The following is an 18,825-nucleotide window of genomic DNA, read 5'->3' on the forward strand; positions in this document are numbered from 1 at the left end:
TGCTCAGGTTGTCTCTTTAGTGTGAGCCTCAGTTTTGATGAATGAGACTTCAGAAGGTGAGGGAATAGCAGTAAGAAGATTGTTTACTTTAGTACATTTTTGATTGGGGTCAGAGAGGATGCAAGAAAACCTCTTGTTTCCACAACCCCCAAATCACGGATGATCCCCAAGGTGTGCTGGCTGTCAGATGAATGTTGATAGTTTGTTCTGATAACTGGAATGTCCTGGAAGGGTCTGAAGCTCCTCTTGTAGGGCAGAGTTAGCTTGTGGGAAATTTTCCTTCTGAAGTAGTTCATATTGGTTATAACAACAGCATTACCAGCTTGGAAATTCCCCTCTGCATTTCTACAGTATGAACCATCGACAAACAGAATTAGATCAGGATTAGTCAAAGGGGCATCTCCTAAATCAGGACACAGTGTCATGAAATGGGGCATTATTACCTCACAGCCGTGGGGCTCACCTTCCTCAGGTGAGGGTAGTAATGTAGCAGGATTGAGAACATCACAACATTTAAAATGCAGATTTGGGGGGGGCGGGGGAAGCAGAAGGATCTCATAGGAGGCTAGTCTGCTTGCAGAGAAATGTTGAATTCATTCAGAGTTAAAGCTTCAGGCAGAGTGTAAAGTTTATGAATAAATATCATTTTCTAGGGTTGAATCTGCTGAGGCTTCCACCTACTCTGCAGCTGTGGCCATGGCCTTAAGGTAGTTGGGGTAGATAGGAAGAACAGAGCCAGGCTGTGTGCAGGAACAGGCAATCGGCCAATGTCCACTGCCATGTTCCTGACTGAGTGAGCACTCCTGTTATCTCTTTCACACACAAACAAGGTCAAAGGTTTTGAATAGTTAGATGGACCTGAAGCAGGTGGCTCTTGTAGCGCTTGTTTTACTCTTGTTTATTCATGTTTGTCTTCCCAAGAAAAGGGCTTGGTAACTGAAATTTCAGTAAGTTCATAGAGGAAAATTAGGAACCCACAGTCTACCATATCCAGCCAGGCCTGGGAATGAGCCTGTTGCTTAGCTGTGGGCCCAAGGAATTCTTGGATTAGCATAATTCTTTTTGGAGATAGCTGGATTCCTTCCATGCTTAACCTATAACCCATACATTGAACAATGTCAGGAGTCACTATGATTTTTCCTTAGAGACTTCATGTTCTTCTTCAGCAAACTACTGCAGTGAGTGAACAGACTATTTTATGATGCCTCTAGAGTAAGTGATCACAGCGAGAGATCATCTATACACCTCCAGGGAACTGGAGGTGGATCACTCTTGGTGGAGCATTTGGGAAAAATGAGAAGGGGTACCAGTAAACTCCTGAGGCATGACAATCTGGGACACTGTTGTTGTTTCAAGTCAAACAAACAGAGATTGGCTGTTGAGATCCACAGGGATGCTGGAGACAGCTGTGCACAGGTCCCTAACAGTGACCATGAGTCTGGGGAACTTGTGACAAGAGGGTGTCCAGGTTTGGAACAACTGGGAAACAGGGAATAATAAGTCTTGTTGGTGTCTCTCAGGTCCTGGACAAATCTCCACCCTGCCCATTAGCTTTCCAGACCTGCAAGACTGGCCTGTTTGAGGCTGGTACTGGCAGCAGTTAGCCCCTGGTCTGATGAGACCTTTCACTGTGGGGATGAGGGCTGGTATGGCTTTAGACTTAATGTGTATCGAGGTGAGGCAGTGAGAGCCTTACTTATGTCCACTTGAATTTTTATAGGCTCTGAACTCTTTATTCTCCCAGTATCAGTAGTAGGTACCTTGATTAGATTAGGGGACTTTTGTTTAACTTCTTCCTGTTCTATGTCTAGGACAGATTATAAGGAACATAAAAGATCAGGTTCAGGTTGGTTAGAAAATTCTGTGTTGGGTGTCTGGGTGGCTCAGTGGGTTAAGCCACTGCCTTTGGCTCAGGTCATGATCTCAGGGTCCTGGGATGGAGTCCCGTATTGGGCTCTCTGCTCAGCAGGGAGCCTGCTTCCTCCTCTCTCTCTCTGCCTGCCTCTCTGCCTACTTGTGATCTCTCTCTGTCAAATAAATAAATAAAAATCTTAAAAAAAAATTCTGTGTTGAAGTCTCCATTGGAAGCAAAACAGGTTAGTACTTTAATTTAGAAAGGTCTGTGCCAAACAGATTGAGTAGAGTTGTATCACATAGCAAAAAGAGATGTTTTTCAGAAAAAGGGTGTGATAGAAACTCTCTGAATTTTTTTAGATACCCCCATTATGGAAATTTCTCTTTGACTCCAAGGGATTTGTTATCCTATGGTAGTGGGGTTTAAAATAGAAAGTATAGCCTCAGCATCTAATAGAATTTGGTAAGGTTTTCCATTGATTCTAACTTTAGTTTCTCTTTGGCCATTTAAGGGAATTATTGGGTAGCTATTTACAGGAGAACCCCTCAGAGTCTTGTCAGCTCTGGGAGGGGCCCATGGGGGGATCTCTTTTGGGAGCAGATACAGGGGATTTGAGTTGATGTGGAGGACTTGCATAGTACCTTTGAAGACATTCTTTTCTCCAGGGTTCCTAGGTACCCTAGGAGGGTACAATGTGGGAGGCCCCTGTATCATTTTAGGCTCCTGACCTTGGAACTGATGCAGTTGTAAGACTACGAACTTGGCAGACTTCTGTTTATCGTCTTGTTCCAAGGTCCCTCCAAAGTGCTCAGCTATGGTCACATGTTCAGTCAAACCAGTAGCCTCTGATCCTATTTTCTCCCTTTTTATTGATCCACTAATCTTGGGAGATTAGCCATTTACAAACAGGGCCACTAGGGCAGGTTGGGTTATACCATTTATCGCACGGAACCCAGAATGCCATGCAAAGAGTGCATCCACAGCATCCAGAAGGGCTTTAAAGTCGGTCACATATTCGTTTTTCTTTAGTCTGCATGTTGGAATAATGGACCAATCAGTGTGGGTAGGGAAGACTCGAGGAATGGCTTTTAAAAACTTGGTTGCTATTTTGTGAGCTTTTTCTGCACCATGAAGGGAGCCCGTGGAAGATAAAAAAAATCTTGATCTGCACCAATCTACCCCCACATCCATTTTAGGGGCTTCCCCAGGTCCTTCTCTCACACAGGTGCCCAAGCTATGAAAGGTCTGGCAGCCTAGGGTCAAAGGTCCCAAGAAGAACTCTAAATTCTTCAAAATACTTCCAGTGAGCCTCCCTGGGTCTAGGGAATTCTTGAGCTGTTGATCCCAGTTTGGCATTTGACTATGTAGTACAAGATACCTTAGGAGGGTCCCCCAGGTCCCCCGGGGAGTTAATAGTGTCTTCAGAGTAGAAAGGTTGGACAGAGAACTAGTAAAACATGAGTGCTCAGGTACAGAAGGATAGAGAAGAACAGATGAAGTCTTGTCAGTCTTACTGTCTTTTGTTTTGAATGCCTCTTAGGTCTTTAATTTTTCATGAGCCTTTTGTAATGAATTTTTCAATGAAGCTATTTTGGAATCTTGGAAGGTTTTGGAAGCTTCTGCATACTAATTAATATAGGTATTCTATTTTTTTCCCCCTGATTTGGGAAACCTTGTTTAAAAAAAAAAAGTGTATATATATATATATATATATATATATATATATATATATATATATATTCTAGAGAGAGAGAACATGGCAGTGGGTGAGGGAGGAGAGAGTGTTTCAAGCACACTCTGTGTGGAGCACAGAGCCAAGGGTCAGGGCTCCATCCCACAACCACAACATTAAGACCTGAGCCAAGACCAAGAGCTGGATGCTTAACAGACTGGGAAAACTTGTTTTTAAACACACTTCTTAAATGAAGCATCCTGCCTAATTAGAACAGTCCTCATAATGACTACTGTGATTCTAGGTTGTTTTTAGGGCTATTTCGCCATTTTTTAGATGTCTCTATCTTCTGGGACTATAGTTCTTAGTCACAAAATAAGCTGGCACACCAGAACACAATGCATTCAACTCTTTGGGATTAAAAAGATCTTATTTCTTTAGCTAAGTCTTAGATCTCCCAGAGCTAAACTAACACCTAGGGCGGGGGGAGGGGGGTGTCATGGGGGTAAGGGTGGGGTGGAGTCTTAACGCTATGTGGCACAGAAATTTTCTTGAGGTTGACAGGTGACCTAGTGTCAGTCTCTCATTCTGAGATGAACGAACTTCTGCTCACAAGGGAGATTCAGAGAAGTGGTGAGTGTTCTAACAGGTTTCAAGTGCTCAACCTGTGCTCACAAATTTTTTAGCTCTTTGGCTTTCAAGATTCCTATTAGGCAATAGCCTTTACCTCATGGGCACATTAAGAGAAAGAGAAAACAAGAGTAATTGAAGAAAGGGGGCTGTGGGCACCAGCAGTAACCAAAGAGATGGTGAACTGGCCAAGAACAGAAAGAGTCCTTTGGTGCCTCCCCCAGCAGTTCACCACCTGGAACAACAGACTGAACCAGCAGACCCCCAAAATTAGGGACCGTGGAACAGCTGAGGGCTGGGGACTCAGGTTCCAGGCGGAACCATCGATCAGCTCCAGCTGACCCTCCAAGCCCTGTGAGATCCAGAGCTTGAGGCAAGGGATCAGAGCTCAGAATTGAGGGTAACTGACCCATGGCCTTTGGAAACTGTGAGAAACACAAGAGCATTCAAAGAGCCTGAGCTACCACACTGTGTTTCTCATGGTCTGCAAAGCCACCAGAAGTCTCCTTTGGATGCTGTCATGGCTGCCACCCCATCTATTAAAAAATGAAATTCAACTCATTTTAAAGATCTTTTTGGCTTCCGTGCCCTCTGGGCGCACCGCTCTCCCAACATCTCTGCGTGTTCACTGATCCACCTTTTTGATACTCACCCTTGTTGGATTTTTATGAGGCTTCATTACACAGGTAGGCTTGATTAGATCACTGGCCATCTGTGATTGAACTCCATCTCTGTTCCTTCTCCCCTCCCCGGAGGTGGAGTTAGTGTTGAACCTCCCAACCCTCTAATCCAGGCAACCAGCCCCCCAGCTTTAGGGGCTTTCCCCAAAGTCACTCATTAACATAACCCCAGGTGTAGCTGAAAGACACTAATTGTGTGAATAACAAAAGATACCCATTTCACACTCACCCTGAAGCGGTTGAGTTGCTAAAAAGAAATCCACATGCCCAAGATGGAGTCATAGGCCAGGCCAGGTCATCAAACCACGGTTTAATACCTAACCTCACTGCAGTTTCAACCTTCTCCAGAAATGTGGTCTTAACCCAACCTGTCAGTCAGGGATTTTCTGATCATCCACATCAGTGAGGTAATCTGTCACGAGGCCCTCTCCATTCCCAAAGGGGGATGAGGTCATCTGCATAATAAGACCCACTTCCCTTCCCCCTAAGGGAGACCAATCTTGCCTGAAACAATCCTTTCCTTTCTTTTGCTGGTAACTTGCTGGCCCCACCCTCCTTCCTTGAAAAACCTCCATTTTGTAAGCCGCCTTGGAGCTCCTCCTCACTGCTGGCTAGATGGGATGCTGTCTGATTCATGAATCGCTTAATAATGCCAATTAGATCTTCAAATTTGCTGTTGAATTTTGTTTCTTAACAGAACAAAACTAAATATTACAGTAAAAGTTGTCCTTAAGTGCTTCCGACAGATACTATAATGGCTTTAGAAGCCATGTGCCAAGAACAGTGGACAAAGACATACAAATTCCATAAACTGATTAGAAGAAGGGGAAAAAAATGAGAGCATTGTTATGCCCCAATAATGGGTCCGTGATTAAAGGAGCGAGACTGATACAAAGAGAAGGTCAAGCAAAGCTTTATTTAGCACCAAGCATCAAGAATCTAACCAAACATTTGGGGCCGCACTGATGAAGTCCCAGAACCTAAGTCAGGTTCGGTGGGGTGAGGAGGTTCGGAGCCGACGACTAAAGAAAGAATTCTTAAGACGTCGTTGGTGCAAAATGGTGGTTTATTAAAGCACGGGGACAGGACCCGTGGGCAGGAAGAGCTGCTGCTGCCCCGGGTTGTTAGGAGTGGTTGGTTATATACACAGGAGTTGGGTAGGTGAGGACAAAGGGGTGTTCAGAAGGGCTATTGGGGCAAAGAATACTATCAGGATATTGAAGGCTTAGTTGCTATCAAGTAAAGACAATTGGAAGTCTGGTGGAATGTTACATTCCTGCTATCAAGCATCCTTGTTAATGAGATTTAGGTTTAGAAGAAATTTAACTTTATTTACTTTTCCTTCTACCTCCACCTCCTTCGTTTTTTTATGGAGGGGAGGGTGACATTAGGGCTTGAGGAACTGAGTTCTGTGTCTTTGGAAATTGGGCTATTGATAAGGTAACTTCTTTGTTGTAATCTCAAGGACATTTGCAAACCAAGGAAGACTCCTGCCTTGCAGGATTGTGATCTCAGCAAGTTAACTATTTATCATTTTATGGCAGTCAGGGGTGCCTGAGGAATGCTACACCTATGGAGGGGAACGGATGAAGGGGGGGTGCAAGGTGCCAGCTCTTGCTTTGTCCTCAGCCAGCCTCCTGCTCCCTCATCAGCACCTCTTCCAAGAGAGGGCGACCCTTCTCTGCTTCACAGACTAGCTTTTAAGGGCAAAGGCCATGCGGTCAGGCCTGGCTATGCACAGGTGGTCAATGAGATTGTAACACACACAGGAAACTCCAGAGCGATGCTAGGTGACCAATTGAGTTACAATTTACCCTAGTAGACATTTGAACCAGCCTATTACACCTTGATAGGGATTGGCGCCCAAAAGGCTCCCAAAGGGCGGGGACCATACTCCTTGGTAACCAGGGAGACAGTATGCATGCCCCCCACTGATCGGATGTCTCCACCAGGCCTGACCCACCTTTGTATCTGGGCTTTGTTACCAGTAAATCCCCTGGGGGAAGGGGAGCAGGGACAGTTTCTAAATAGGTCCTTACAAGCATGCATTTGAATTCCCAGGGAAGACTGCTCAGTACATATTTGCTACCAAAATGAGGCTTGAAAATGATCATTTTACCCAGAACCATTTCCTATGAGTTTCATGTCAACAATTGTTATAGTGTTTAAAATATCATATTTGAAACTTCTGATTACATCTGAGTTCCCAATAAAAGAATACAAGAAAAATACCCCTTTCCTTCATAGAGCTATAGATACCTTTGCCTCAGCTAAAAATAATAGCACTGAAAGCCTAATGCTAGCAATTTTTTCTGAATGTGAAAATTAAGGGATTGATACTGGTGGAAATTGATAGTGGTCTCATTGTTTGTGTTACTCTTCCGAGCACATGCAGCAGGCCATATTTATTACCTAAACGTTGCCGTATTGAAAATGCCATTCGGTTGACTGCCGTCAAGAAGCTTTCATAGATGGTATATATATCGAGAAAGCACAAGGAGGATGGCTTGAATGGAAATAGAATCATTTATTAAATAAGATCTCTTCAAATATTGTACCAGTGTTTTCCCTTTGGCCCTCAGAGGGAAATTATTAGATTTTTTTCTTGTTCTTTCTGGCAAATTTTTTTCCTCTGTCACCCAGCATTTTAAAGTAAACACTGTGGGATGGCAGCTGCTGAAAATCAAGAGGAGACTTTGAAATAAATAGATGAAACCAGGACCCTGGTTTTTAGAAAGGAGCATGCTGATTGGCTGTGCCCTGAGGTTGCAGGGAACCTCATTCTCTGCCCATCACCTCTGTTGCTCTATAAATGAAAGACTTTTGTTTTAGGAAGAGTTGGTAGAAAGAACCTTATTAAAATCTTATCAGGAAAGAGACTGCTAATCAGCCCCAGGGAATACGACAAGGTCAACTCTTTCTCATGCTCACTAACTGTAATGATAAAAATACACAATATGTCACATATTATTCATAATATTTATAAATATCATAAATCTGTGAAACACAAATAAATCCTCAAGGACTGTTGAAACCAAACAGTGAGTGCTTTCCATACTGTCTCCATTTTTCTGTCAATTATTCACTCAACAAACACAGACTGAGCACTGATTTTGCCCCCAGGAGTGCAGACATCAGGTGAAACTCCTTTTCCCTAGACAGGATCCCCTTTGTTCTGATTCTACCCAACTGAGAGCAAGCTTCCTCACAACAAACCAAGAGATTCTAAAGAACAAAGTCTTCTTGGTGGGGCTCATTTCCTATCCCCAGCTAAATATTGTCCACATGCAGAAGCCAATGTAACTGAAGGGGCTGTCAGTGGTGCTGGGAGAAAAGGAGCCTGTATTGATTTATAAGAGAAGCTGAACTCTGAAAAGAATAGGAGGGGAGTTAATTTACATATCCCACTGAAAGGAGGGAGGGGCCTACGGAAGGAAGTCTGGCAGAGAGTCAGGTGATCTCAGAAGGGCATCCATAAGCCCTTCTCCACAGGGACCATAATAACGGTGTGCTGATTTCAGAACCTATATCAAGCCCCAAATAATTCTCTGCTACTAGAGAGAATGAATCTGTAGAAATGCAGAAACCCCAGAGCAAATCAAGTTTCATCTATTAATTCATTCTATCAACATGTATCAAATGCCTTCTCTTTGTCAAATATTGGGTTGTTCCCTTCTGTTGAGGCATTTGTATCTAGAAGAGGAAAGTAGGAAGAGGAAAGACGAACACACAGCATGTAAGTTTGTATTCAATATTAGCCCTGAAGAGAGGTTTCAGGAGCACAGGGGAAGGGGTGATCTCTGCTGACCACAAGCAGCAGGACTGAGAAAGCCTCACCAAGAATGCTCGTCATATGTTGGGTGTCCTGCGGAGGAGGAAGGTGGAAGCCAAGAGAAGCGTGGATGGGTGGGTGGGGCCTGCACGGGGGGGGGGGGGGGGCGAGTCCTTGCCAAGTACTCTCTCTGTGATTCCTTAACTCTGTCCTAGCATCTCTCCTTGTCTCTTTCTAGTCCCTTCCTCCTCTCTGTCCTGCCCCACCACCTCTCCCCAACATTTCCATCACTTACATAATAAGCTTGCAATTTCTGGAGTATTAGGTATAATTGATCAAATAGTATTTTTTTTTTTTTGTCTGTCTTCTTTCACTCATTATTGAGGTTCATCCACACTGAATTATACCTCAATAGTTCATTCCTTGTATTGTCACATAATAATCCATTGTGTGGGTATACTAGTTACTTTATGCAGTTACCTGTTGTTAGGCATTTGGGTTCTTTCCAGTATTGGAGGGTTACAAATAATATGGCTATGAACATTTGCCTACAATTCTTTGAATGAATGTGTGCTTGCTTTCCTCTTGGATAACTAGCTAGGAATAGAAAGACTGCAGCATATAGCACATGTTGATTTAGCTTTTGAAGAAACTGACAAACTGTTCTCCACATTACTTGTACTGTTTTACATTTCCATGAACAGTGCATGAGTGTATCAGCTTCTCCACATCCTTGCCAACACATGGTATGGTTAATGCATTAGTCAGGATTCTTCAGAGAAACAGGACCAGTAGGATGGGCATATATATGTAAAAGGAGATTTGTTATAAGGAATCGGCTCAATGTGTTTATGGAAGATGGCAAATGCAAAATCTGTAGGGTGGGCCCTCAGACTGGAGTATTAGGAAGAGCTTATGTTGAAATTCAAGTCCAGAAGCTTTCTGCTGCAGAATTCTCTCCTGCTCAGGAGAGGTCAGTTCCATCCAGACCTTCAACTGATTGGATGAGGCCCACCTACATTATGGAAGGCAATTTGCTCTGCTCAAAGCCCACCAATTTAAATGGTAATTTCAGGGGCACCTGGGTGGCTCAGTCTGTTAAGTGTCTGCCTTCAGTTCATGTCATGATCTCTGGATCCTGGAATCGAGGTCCATGCCGTGCTCTCTACTCAGTAGGGAGTCTGCTTCTCCCTTTCCCTCTGCCTTCCTTCTCCCTGTCTCTATTCCTCTGCCCTCCCTCTCTCGCTGCCCTCCCCTCCCATCTTTCTCTCTCTCAAAAAAATAAATAAAATCTTAAGAAAATAAATAAATGGTAATTTTATCCAAAAACACTCTCACAAAAATGTCCAGAACAACGTTTGATTACTTATCTGGATACCATAGCCCAGAAAGTGGACATGTAAAAATCAACCATTTCAATTAGTTTGTTTATATTTTAGCCATTAAAATAGGTATGTAGCAGTATCTCACTTTGGTTTTAATTCGACTTTTCATAATAATTAATGAGTACTTTTTAAGTGCTCACTTTCACCTATACATGTTCTTTGGTGTAGCATGTGTTCAAATTTTTTGCCTATTTTTAACTGTTTTTTCTTGTTAATAAGTTGGAAAATTATTTAGATGTTCTGGATGTGTCTTTATCATATAGATGATTTGCAAATATTTCTCCCAGTCTGTGTCTTGTCTCTTCATTTTCTGAACCATTCCTTTTAAAGAACAGAAATTTTAATATGATAAAATCTAATTTATTGGTTTTTTATTGTTTAGTATATGCATTTAGTGTTGCATTGAAGAGATCTTTCCCTGATCCATGTCCCAGAAGTTTGATCCTAGTTTTCATCTAGAAATTCCATAGCTTTAGGCTGTACATTTATGTCTATGACCTATTTCATGTTAATTGCTGTATGTAATTAAAAATATGGCTTAAAGTTCTTTTTTCCCCTTTTTTACATATGGTTATCCAGTTATTCCAGTACCATTCATTAAGAAGACTGTCCCTTCTTCACTGTATTGCCTTTGCAGCTTCACCAAAAGTCAGTTGTTGTATATATGTGTATCTATTCCTGGACTTTTCCCTTCTGTTACTTTGTTCTCTTTGTCTGTTACATTGTTCTATTTGTCTTTCTTAGTGCTAATATCATTCTGTCTTGATTACGGTAGGTTTATAACATAATTAGAGTTCAGATAGTTTTATTTTTCCAATTTTGTTCTCTTCCAAAGGACTTTGTTTTTTGTTGTGGTTATTTTAAGTCCATTGATTTGATATATAAATTCTAGAATTTATATAAAATTTAGAATTGATTTCTACAAAATTACCTGCTGAGATTTTGACTGGTTATATTTTGAAGCTATCAATCAATCTTACCAATACTGAGTACCCAAAATTATGAGCACAGTATAGTTCTCCATTTATATAGTATTCTTCAATTTTTGTGTATTTAAGTAATTTTTTTGGGTGTCAATGTATGAGTCTTATATTTCTTATGGCATTTGTCTCTAAATTTGTTCTTTGGTTCTTTAGATACTATTATAAGTTTTCTAAAAACGTTTCTAATTCTCCATTGCTATTGTACAGAAATACAGTTGGTTGTTCTACATCACTCTTGTTTCCTATAACATTGCTTAACTCATTTGGTTCTGGTGAATTTTTTTTGTATATTCTCCATTTTTCCATACATGACCATGTCATTGATGAATAAAAAAGTTTCCTTTCTCTCATTCCAACCAGAATACTTTTAATTTTTACATCTTATTTTACTGACTATTCCTTTAATTAAAACTTTAATAGAAGTCGTATGAATGGTCATACTTATTCCTTACGTCAGTAAATAACATTCAGTCTTTCAAAAATAGATATGTTATCTGTAGTTTTTCCATAAATGTCCTTTATCAAACTGAGGCTAGTTCTCTCTATTCTCACATTGCAAAGAGAATTTATCAGGAATGGATATCTGTATCTATTGAGATGACATATGGTTTTTCTTTCTTAATTTGTCAATATGATGAGTTATATTGATTACTTAGCAAATGTTAAAGCAATCTTGTATTCCTAAGATAAAACCCACTTGATTATAGTGTATTATCCTTTTCATATATTGCTGCAGTTGATTTATTAAAACTAGCTTTAGGACTGTTATGTCTATGTTCATGACTGATATTGGCCTATAGTTGGTTTTTTTTCTAATATCTCTGGTTTTTGTAAAAAGGCAATAGTAACGGATGAGTTAGTTGAAAAGTATTCCTTCTTTTAAAATTTGGTTGAAGAGTTAATTGTGGTATTGGTATTATCTCTTCCTTAAATGATTGATAGATTTTACCAGTGAAGCCAGCTGGGCCTATACTGTTTTCTGGGGGAGGTTTTTATCTCTAAATTTAGTTTTTTAAATAGATACAAGACTATTTAGATTAGATATTTTCTCTTGGCATAAACTCTGATAACTGTGTATGTTTCAAGGGTTAGTGAATTTCATCTAAATTGTCAAATTTACTAACATAAGGTTGTTCACAACACTCCCCAATATTCCTTTTTTTAATTTAATTTTATTTTTTCAGTGTTCCAAGATTCATTGTTTATGCACCACATCCAGTGCTCCATGCAGTCTGTGCCCTCCTTAAAACCCACCACCAGGCTCACCCAACCCTCCACCCCTCTCCCTTCCAAAACCCTCAGTGTGTTTCTCATATTCCACAGTCTCTCATGGTTCATCCCCCCCTCTGATTGCCCCCAATTCATTTTTCCTTTCTTTCTCCTAATATCCTCCATGTTATTCCTCATGCTTCACAAGTAAGTGAAACCATACGATAATTGACTCTCTCTGCTTGACTTATTTCACTCAGCCTAATCTCTTCCAGTCCTGTCCATGTTGATACAAAAGTTAGGTATTCTTGGGGCACCTGGGTGGCTCAGTGGGTTAAGCCTCTGCCTTCAGCTCAGGTCATGATCTCAGGATCCAGGGATCAAGCCCTGCATCGGTCTCTCTGCTCAGCAGGGACCTGCTTCTCCTTCTCTCTCTGCCTGCCTCTCTGCCTACTTGTGATCTCTGTCTGTCAAATAAATAAATAAAATATTTTAAAAGTTTTAAACACACACACACACACACACACACACACACAAAATACAAAACAAAACAAAAGCTGGGTATTCTATCAAAATCCTAGAGAAGAACATGGGCAGTAACCTCTTCATTGGCCACAGCAACTTCTTTCAAGACAGGTCTCCAAAGGCAAAGGAAACAAAAGCGAAAATGAACTTTTGGGACTTCATCAAGATAAAAAGCTTCTGTACAGCAAAGGAAACAGTCAACAAAACAAAGAGGCAACTCACAGAATGGGAGAAGATATTCACAAATGACACTACAGACAAAGGGCTGATATCCAAGATCTATAAAGAACTTCTCAAACTCAACACTCAAAAAACAGATAATCACATAAAAAAGTGGGGGGGGGGTGGGCAGAAGACATGAACAGACACTTCTCCAAAGAAGACACATAAATGACTAACAGATACATGAAAAAATGTTCATCATCATTAGCCATCAGAGAGATTCAAATTAAAACCACATAGAGATACCAACTTAACACCAGTTAGAATGGCCAGAATTAATAAGACAGTAAACAACAAAGGTTGGAGAGGATGTGGAGAAAGGGGAACCCTCTTACACTGCTGGTAGGAATGCAAGCTGGTGCAGCCACTTTGGAAACCAGTGTGGAGATTCCCTAAGAAATTAAAAATGGAGCTTCCCTATGACCCTGCCATTGCATCACTGGGTATTTACCCCAAAGATACTGACATAGTCAATATTCTTTTAATATCTGTAGAATCTATAGTGATGCCACATAACTCATTTCTCAAATTTATAGTTTGTGTCATCTCTCTCTTCTGTCCAGCAACAAGTTTAGCAATTTTGTTGCTCTCTAAAGCCATCCTTGTATTCACTGATTTTCTCTAATGTTTTTCTATTTCATTTTTTCCATTCAGATACGTATTGTGACCTCTCTTCTTTTTACTTTGGGTTTATTTTACTGCTTTCTAAGGTGGAAGCTGAGGTCATTTATTTTTACTTTTTTTTTTAATTATTTATTTAACAGACAGATAACACAAGCAGGCAGAGAGGCAGGCAGAGAGAGAGGAAAGGAAGCAGGCTCCCTGTGGAGCAGAGATCCCAGGACCCTGGGATCATGACCTGAGCCGAAGGCAGAGGCTTCAACCCACTGAGCCACCCAGGCGCCCCTATTTTTACTTTTAATATAGTTCTTTAGTGCTATAAATTTCCCACTTAGAGCATCTAAATTTTGTTGCTGTGTTTTTTTGTTTGTCTCAGTTTAAAATACTTTCTAATTTTACTTTTGATTTCTTTTTTGCCCCAGGTTTTATTTAGAAATGTGTTACATCATTTGCAAGTATTTAGTGGTTTTCCTCTCATTAATTTCCAAGTTAATTTCCTTATGGTCAGAGGACATAAGTTCTGTGACTTAAATCCTCTTGAACTTATCAAAACTAGTTTTTCTGATCCAGAATATTGTCTATCTTGGTAAATATTTTATGTTCATTTGAAAAATACATGTACCCTGCTGTCATTATATAGAATGTTCTATAAAGATCAGTTCGACCATTTAATATTCTAAGTCCTTTCAAATTATTTTCCATTTGTTGTACCAATTTTTGAGAGGAACATCAAAATTTCTTTCTGTCATTGTGTATTTGTTTATATCTCCATGTAGTTATATCGGTGTTTGCTTAATATATTTAGATACTCTGTTATAAGGTCCATGGACTTTTTAAGACTGTTATGTCCTCTTGATTAACTGAGCCTTTTACTGACCTCCTGTAATGACCTGTTTTTATCCCTGTAAGTATTTTTGCTTGGAAGTTTACTTTGTCCAATGTTGATATAGTCATGTAATTCCTTCCTACCTTTCTTCCTTCCTTCTTTTAGTGTTAGCATCATATTACTTTTCCCATCTTTTTACTTTTAACTGGTCTCTTTATCTACATTTGAAGTGGAGTTCTTGTAGCAAGATACTTCTGAGCCATAATATGTGGTTTGTTTTCCAACATCAATTCTCCAACTCTGATTTTCAAATATCAATTTAGTGTCATAATTCACTTCTACTCTGACACTAACTACCCGAGTTAGCATCAGACCCCCTAGGTAAAGATTTATTCTATAATACTGCCTCATTTGCGATGTTAGTCACAAGTACCAGGTCCCTAGGTGACTCATCCTTCTGTCCAATGTGGCAGCAAGTTTAGGGGTTCCCACAAACTTCTTCTCGCTCAAGGTTTGAAAATTTGGTAGACTCACAGAACTCAGGAAAATGCTACACTTATTATTACAATTTGTTATAAAGGATGCAAATGAGCAGCCAGATGAAGAGGTACATAAGGCAAGGTCCCAAGGTGCCTTGATGTCTGTTTCCTCATAGAGTTGGAATACACCACCATCCTGGCACATGGTTGTGTCCTCCAACTAAGAAGCTTCTAAACCTTATTGTTTAGGGGTTTTATGGAGGTTTCATTACATATGCATGATTTCTTAAATCATTGGTCATTGGTTATTGAATTCAATCTGCAGCCCCCTTCTCTCCCCAGAGAACAGGGTCTGGGGCTGAAAGTTCCAACCCTCAAATCATGGCTCAGTCTTGCTGATCATCAGTTCCCATCTCGAAGCTATCTAGGAGCCAGCCAAGAGATGTCTCATTCAGAGAAACTCGGGTGTGGGTGTAAGGATTGTTATGAGTAACAGTAGATGCTCCCACCATTCTTGTTACTCAGGAAATTCCATGTTTTTTTTTTGTTTGGGTTTTTCCCCCCCCCCAGGGTTTTAAGGAGATCTGTGCTAGTATCTGAGACAGAAACCAAATATATATTTCCTGTTTAACATAGAAACAAATAGTCAGATTTTGCTTTCTTATCTGATCTGTAGTATCTTCTTTTTTGTTTCTTGACTTCTTCAGCATTAATGATAATATTATATAATATTTTTATGATTTGTTATCTCTTTTTTTCACTTGTTAGCTATAACTTTGTTTTGTTGTTTTAGTATTTCCTTTGGGGTTTAAAATACATGTGTTGATCACAATCTGCCTTTCAGGGATATCCTGCCCCTTTCCACGTAGTCTAAAGTTCTGTTAGTACACTTCCATCCTCCCTCCCATCATTTTCCCAATTCTTATCGTGTATTAGTTTTACACATTCAGTTAACCTTGCACTACACTGTTACTATTTTGCTTAAACAGTCAACTATCTTTTCAAGGTAATGAATGATAAGAAAAAATATTTTTAGGTATAACTGACAAAATTATAAGATATCTAAAATGTGCACCATGCTGATTTGATATCCATATACAAAAAATCTTATGTATTTAGTTTCCATTTTCATCACTTTTCATCCATTTGTGCAGATCTGTATTCCTTACGGCATAGACTTCCTTGCACCTGAAGAACTTCCCTTAACATTTCTCATAGTGCATGTCTGCTGGTGACAAATTCTTTTAGCTTTCATGTTTGGAAAAGATATTACTTTGACTTAGTTTATCATAGATATTTTCATTTGGGAAAGAAGTCTGGGTTCATCGACTTTTTTTTCTTTCCATATGTCCATACATTGTCTTCTTTTTTCCACAGTTTCTGATGAGAATTTGTTATAATTTGTTATGTGTCTATATATAGACACATAGTCTATATGTGTGTTACTCCAAACAAATGTCTTTTTTCCTCTCGAGAGTTTTTATTTTTCTTTTTAATATTGGTTTTAATATGTCTTCATTTGGCTTTCTTCATGTTTCTGGGGCTTGGCTTTCCTTGGACTTCTTGGATCTGTGGATTTATTGTGTTCATCATAATTGGAAAAACTTCAGGTATTATATCTTCAGATAGTTTTTTCTGTCTCAGCTTTCTTGCCTCTTTCTCAGGACTCCAGTGACACATATCATATGTTATGCTCCCTAAGGGTTTCCCACAACTCACTGCATTTACTTTCTTCACTCTCTTTTGATATTTCTTTCTGTGTTTCATTTTGAATAGTTGCTATCATTCTGTCTTTCAATTCACTAAAATTGTCCTCTGCAGTGTTTGCTCTGCCATTGATCTTAAGTGCTATATTGCTATCTCTTTAATTTTTGAGCATTTTTTGTATTTTCTTTGTTCCCACTTAACGTTCCAACATACAGAATACAGAATATTGGGGCGCCTGGGTGGCTCAGTGGGTTAAGCGTCTGCCTTCAACTCAGGTCATGATCTCATGATCTCAGGATCCTAGGATCGAGTCCCACATCGGGCTCTCTGCTCAGCAGGGAGCCTGCTTCCCCCTCTCTCTCTGCCTACCTCTTTGCCTACTTATGATCTCTCTCTCTCTGTGTCAAATAAATAAAATAAAATCTTTTAAAAAAAGAAAACAGAATATTTAACATCCTTGTCTGTTGATTCTAGCATCTGTGTCCACTATAGGTTAGTTTTGGTTTGGGTTTGTTTTTAGAGAGGGAGAGAGAGAGGGGGAAGGGGAGGAGGGAAAGGGAAAGAGAGAATTCCAGGCAGACTCCACACCCGGAATAGAGACTGATGTGGGGTTCAATCGCAGGACCTGAGAGCATGACCTGAGCTGAAATCAAAAGTCAGATGCTTAACCCACTGAGCCACCCAGGCACCCCTTTCTGGGTTAGTTTTGATTTGTTGATTTATATCCTTATCGTGAAATACCATTAAGTTACTTGAAAATTGTTGTTTTTCTTTAGATCTTTCCTTTCAGATTGGTCAGATGGAATTAGAATAGCACTCGGGCTAGCAGGAATTATTTTCTGTGGCCTAGGCAAGATGCTTGGCTTGATTTATCTAATTCCCCGTGGAGGCTGAGGTTCCCAGTCTGAGAGAACCGGTGCGGTTCCCTGACCTGTGTGAGTGCTTGGGTGCTGCTCTCTCCCACCGTCTACGCAGTCCTTTTCCCAGACTCAGGTAGTTTCCCCACTTCAGCTCTCAGCGGAGTACTCCAGTGGGACCCTTTGCACATTTGGAATTCTCTCTCTCTCCGGAGCTTTCCATTCTTTGGCAGCCAGAAATCAGCAACTCTGATCTTTGGTCTTCCCTTATTCTCCCTCCGTTTCCTTTCCTCAGGTGTCCTCTGGGCTCTACCCAAGTCCTTTTCCATGCGTGGGGCCTGGAAATGTTCCCAGGGCAGTAAGAACCTGCCTACCGAGAGTGTAAGACCCACTTGGCCCATCACCCGTCTTTCAGGGATCACTATCTGTCATTGCCTCATTGCCAACGTCTTGGAAATGAATGTTTCATCTATTTTGCCTTGGTTTTGGTCGTTCCGAGCAGGAGGGCAAATCCAATCTCTGTTTCTCCATCTTGGAAGGAAATGCAGGTCCCAGATATATTGTGACAAACAACAGCAACGTAAGCAAGGGTTTGAGGGGAAAACTGAACGACTGAAACCTGAACGAACACTCCAAAATCCCAGGACTGAGAGGTTCCGGAGCTCAGCGACTCCTGACCTGGTCGTTCAGCCGCAGCAAAGAGAATCAGAGGAAGCTGCAAAAGCAGAGGCAGCTGTCAGAGAATCAGGAGGTTTATAGCCTGTGCCTTCCTTTATCTTTGTACTTCCTTTCCCGGCCCTGCCTCAACCACTTGTCCCAGTGCCAGCCTATGAATAGTCTGTAATGGAACCTTAGAAAGCCTCTCTTTCCCCAGCTCTCATCTAAATGACTCTCGCTCTGTCCCAGAGTTTAAGGGGCTTTCCCAGTGATTTGTTCATTCAGAAAAGATGATGACCTGATGATGTACAAGGCAAGTGGTGGGACAGAAGAGCTCATGGTGTCCTGCCTCCCGGGAAACTCAGCAGCCTTGGCCAGGTGCAAGGCCTCCCACTCATGACAGATGGTGATAATGGGAGCATGGAGTCGGGCCCGGCGGGGGCTGGCCGGTCTGCATCCATAACTGGTTATTTCACTTGTGTGAGACCAGCTCCCTGAACTGGGACCTTTCTATGGCAGGACCCAAGAACCCACTTTTCTGCCCTCAAGTCTCTTGCTCAATCAAGCCTGGTCTGAATAGGAACAGACTCTTGAGGTTAATGAAGATTAAGGAAGAGCAGAAATAGCCCTGTTGGTCCTGCTGTCGGAATCGAAAACCTGGACTTCACTCATGATACTGTTAAAAAGTCAACTCAGACTCTCTGCGCTTCCATTCCTGTTACAGTAAAGCAGGTACGTGGAGATC

This window comes from Mustela putorius, unplaced genomic scaffold, assembly GCF_011764305.1.
Source record: "Mustela putorius furo isolate JIRA1106 unplaced genomic scaffold, ASM1176430v1.1 tig00003845_pilon_pilon_pilon, whole genome shotgun sequence".
NCBI lineage: Eukaryota > Metazoa > Chordata > Mammalia > Carnivora > Mustelidae > Mustela > Mustela putorius.